Source organism: Saccostrea cucullata, unplaced genomic scaffold (genome assembly GCF_032062105.1).
Source record: "Saccostrea cucullata isolate Sc308-1 unplaced genomic scaffold, CSIRO_AGI_Scuc_v1 ctg82, whole genome shotgun sequence".
Taxonomy (NCBI): Eukaryota; Metazoa; Mollusca; class Bivalvia; order Ostreida; family Ostreidae; genus Saccostrea; species Saccostrea cuccullata.
The window spans coordinates 184,613-189,827 of record NW_026928947.1 but is presented as its reverse complement, the minus strand read 5'-3'; positions in this window follow the sequence as shown (position 1 = coordinate 189,827).

Sequence of the window (5,215 nt, the reverse complement as noted above, 5' to 3'; positions counted from 1 at the left end):
TTAAGATTGAATCATAGGAAATCTGGACACTCCAAACTACTTAGTTAGGGACTACTTATCATTTTTATGATTAACACTTGCATAGCTGCAGAGAGAGAGAGAGAGAGAGAGTGATTCTGCATCGAGTATATATTATTATAGACAAACATCGTACATTCCTGTTCTTTCAAACGGCTCAATATTCCCGTCAAAAAAGATTTAAGACATTTTTTGCTCGTAGGAGTCTTCAGTCATTTTGTAGATTGCGTGATTATGTTTCTATTTCGCATCAAACCACTAATGCATAATTCACAAAGTAAAACAAAGGACAAGTGACAATCTAAGCCCTGCTGTAATTGAAGGTTATCTTTTTTCCAATAGAATCCATATCCCCTTTTATGATTGCATATTATTCGGAAGAATTAGCGAGTACGATGTATAGCTATATAAATATTATGCATCCTCGTTACCCAAAACGCTAGCACATTTTGGTCTGCAGATTTTAGCACGCAACGAGTCTCAAAATAGACAGGATAACCTAAGAACTACATGCATACAAAGTATTGTAATGGAGATTTGTCATTCCTTTTTTGTAACACGACCTAAGATAAAAGTAGATCATTCGGTCATAATATTCCATTACAAAATTTGATCATCGGAGTACCATCCTTTGCACATAGTCTAGTAACATTGAGGTTTCCTAATTCTTATAGATTTGATTTCGTTTTTGTTTGTTTGTTGTTTTTTTTTTTAATTCCTATACGTTTTCTTTGGAAGATGGAGGCTTTTTCAATTATATACATTTAAGAAAAAAATATGCTAGTAAATATTATATAAATGGATCCCAATATATTGCTTTTGAAGAAGAACTCTTTTTTTTCATAGAAACAGCGGAGTGAAGAAAAGAAGGGAAAAAGTGAAATCCATTATATATTATTTAATGCAAAAACGGGGAGAAATGTGAATGAAACAAGTAAGCTCTCCTCATATTGAAAAAAAAAATGAGTAAAAATGAAAATGAAAAGTATCTTGTGTACCTTTTTGCCGAACTCAATCGTGTTAGATTTAACGAGAGCTTATCTGTCAGAGTAAAATAAATTATAAACTGGACAATTATATTTTTTTCTGTAATATTTTGAGGCAAATTGACCTGGGATATACTTAAGTGTATATATGAATCATAATGATTACATAATGGGTATCCGAAACAGACACCATCCAATCTATATCTTATCTAAAATACTGTATCATAATGACTTTCTACGATTCAGTACTAAATTCAATTGCTTCTTCGAGCATATCATTTCCGCTCTACCTAAATAGGAATTTTAAGGAGTAATTCGTCCAAGTCCTTAATTTCGCAGAAAAACTTAAAAGTAAAGAGAAAAATGTCACATTAGTTATGTTATAATTTTGTATTTGATTTTATTTTCGTTAATTTTTTACTAATATGTATACAAAAAGAGAAAGGGAAACAACGTCAGCTCGAATTTACACAGGGTCGATCTCGGAAATGACTCGTGTTTTCAATAAAATACCTTGCAGTTAGTGAAATAACGTCTGGGATCATTCTTTAATAATCACTCTTTAATAAAAAATACCATCGCGGTCATTTAAGAATCGAGTAAGTCGTGTGTTGCAGATCCGATATCCTGTCATGCAAGTGATGTAGTTTAAGTCGTCCACTAAATTCGCTAAACATTGCATCCAATATTTAACGCGAGATGTGATTGGTCAATGGTGCTTTTCTAGAACATCTAATGATATTACGCTCCGCCTTTTAAATTATGGGTTTTTCCAAAAATGTCGTCTGTTCTGGGTTCGAGCCTCTCTGTGAACGAAAAAAAGCTACCGTATTTATTCAAATCGGAGATATTGTACCTTTTAACTGCAATTAACAAACGAAAAAGATGATTTTAGTGAACGCTGGATCTTTACTTTGTGTTTTCCATCTCCGGAAAGACTTAAAAACTGTATATATTGTGCTATTTTTGCTTCGTTTTTGTGGAGTACTTAATTTACATCGACTCGCACAACGGGATATCGAGTTAGTATTACCCAACTTAAACGCTATAAAAAGTCACGAGGTTTCTGTTTTATTAAAGAATATTTATTGTAGTATGATTTCTAGTTATAATTTAATTGGCTACATTCTTTTTTCTGTGAAATACGAAATATTTCCGAGATCAATCCTGTGTAATTCGGGCTGACGTTGTTTTCCTTTCCTTTTTTGTATATATAATTATAGTGATTACCTAAAATCAAAAACAGTATGTTACCGGCCCCTGTGGAAAATGTCACATTAGTTATGTTATAATTTTGTTTAAATTTAATATCTAATATTTTCATTAATTTTTGATCGATGAATCTATGAATTAAAAAAATAAGACCCCCACTGAAAGTTGGCATAGGATAGCATAGGTTAAAAATGTTAATAACAGATATTTTAATTTAAGGACATGCGCAACGTAGTTTGAATTTCATTGTCCTTTTCCTTGGAGTTGAAGAGGTCCAGTACTTATTGGAAGGACTTGTATGCTACCCTTTTAATTTCTATACATGCTGTACCCCTCTTCTAAAACAGATTTGGAATTTTAAAAAATCAAGAATATGTGTTTAGTATTTTATTATTTCTTTCAATATTACAAGAATTTATTTTCTTTTGATTTCTTTTGTAAACCCCAGGCAATGCTTGCCGACTTTTTGTTTACGAACATCTAATGATATTACATGTATAATTTTTAAATTAAAATAGCCTGGAAAATTATCAATATGTTAGATACACATGTACGTTGCGTACGTCCTTAAGACAAGTCATTTTCCGCTAGAATTGAATGTTTGTGTCACAGATGTGACGTGTCTGGCTTCTAAAAAGGAAAATAAATCCAAATCATCCAGAGACACACGGGGGATACATCATTATTATGACCGAATCCCAGATCAGTCACGATCGCCGTCTCCCGATAGACGGCTAGGAGTATAGCCACAGTTTTCCTCCAAATCAACTTATTTCTCATAGGTCCTAGCGTGACTGCTGAATTTACGAGAAATATCCTAAATCATCATTAATTCAAATAATCTAATGTTTGGTAACTGTCCTAGAACATTTCTAAAAATCAATGCAAATTGACAATCATTTTGTACTTGTGGAAATGGTTATAGGCTATTGACAGCTTTTTTTTCGTCTCCTCTTTGCTATGATGAGACGAATTTTAAGCATAAATGGGAAAAGAATGCGTTATTATGTTCCCCAAACGGAGTTTGGGAACATATTGTTTTTACTCGGTTTCTTATTATTATTATTATTATTATTATTATTCTTTTTTTTCTTCTTTGTTCTCCGTGTGACTTTTTGAAATGTAGAAGTGTTTTTGAAAAACTGCTCACCCAATTGAGCTAAAACCTTTTTAGGGTTAATAGGTGTGTAGTGTAGGTGTGCAACACGAAGGTTATTTTGCGCGCATACGCATGCACGTGCGTGCGCGTGAAATGAGTGAATTGACTGATATAATTAATATAGCTATTACATTTACATTTTTTGATGAAATGATTTGAAACTCATTATATAAAGATACATTAATACTGTAGATAATGTGACACTGTCAAATTTGCACGAACTCACGCGCATGCACGTGCGCTTCGCTCTGATTGGCTGAAACAAAAAGCTCAATATCTTTTCTGTTTTTTGACGAAATGCTATGAAATTTAAAACATAGGCATACTTTAGGATGTACTACAATATGATATATAACAATTGTCATGTAAGCACGCGCATGCACGTGCACTGCAATCTGATTGGCTTAAACTTTAAATGGCTATAACTCCTTTGTTTTTCAACCAAACAGTATGGGATTTAGAACATAGACAGACATAATGGACTCCTACAAGGCGGTGAAGTCGTCATGCACATGCGTACACTTGTGCTTTGCTGTGATTGGCTGAAACAAAAATCGCAATATCTTTTTTAATTTTTGACGAAATGCTTTGAAATTTTACACATAGTCATGCATTAGAATGTCCTACAATATGATATATAACAGTTGTCGTGAAAACATGCGCATGCACGTGCGCTGCAATCTGATTGGCTTAAACTTTAAATGGCTATAACTCCCTTGTTTTTCAACCAAACAGGATGGGATTTAGAACATAGACAGTCATAATAGACTCCAACAAGATGGTATGGTCGTCATGCACGTGCGTGCACGTGTTCTTCACTCTGATTGGCTGAAACAAAAATCTCAATATCTTTTCCGTTCTTTGACGAAATGCTACGAAATTTGAAACATAAGCATACAATAGGATGTCCTACAATATGATATATAACAATTGTCATTAAATCACAAGCATGCACGTGCACTGAAATCTGATTGGCTTAAACTTTAAATGGTTATTATTCCCTTGGTTTTCAACGAAATAGGATGGTATTTAGAATATTGATAGACATAATGGACCCCTACAAGAAGGTATGGTCATCATGCACATGCTTGTAACGTGAAATGAGTAAATTAAAAATATGCTTGAATAACTGTATTTTTTAATACTTCTGGATTTAATGCTTTGATATTAAGTCTATTTGAATATATATACATAGTGTAAAATAGATGATATGATCATTACCCACATGCATTCACATGAGCTCGCATGTAATGCTAAAATTTAAATATATTTCGTAGTCTTCTGGGAAAACATTGTTTAAGTCTGAATTGCACAAAGTATGTCTTATTTGATAGAGTTTAAGGAAATATGGCACCAAAAGGGAGTTGGGGAGCGTTTGGGGAACATATGTAACGGTCCCCGTTACAATTAGCCCTAGTTATTATTATTATGTTCCCCAAACGAAGTTGGGGAACATATTGTTTTATATTGTTTCTTATTATTATTATTTTTCTTTTTCTTCTTCTTCCTGGGTACTTTTTTGTCCGGGAATGATCTCGTAAACTATACATCCGACTAAGGTGAAATGTTTTTAGGGTCAGTAGACATGTTATGTAGATTTGCCCAACGAAGGTCATTTTGCGCGCACGTGCTTGCAAGAGCGTGCACGTGCAACATGTGAAATGACCGATTTAATTGATATAGGCGTTACTTTTTAAATTTTTGATGAAATGCTTTGAAGCTCATAATATAAGGATATATTAGTAGCATAGACAATATGACATAGTCAAAATAGCAAGATCTCACGCGCATGCACGTGCGCTTTGCTCTGATTGGCTGAAACTAAAGTGCCAATATCTTT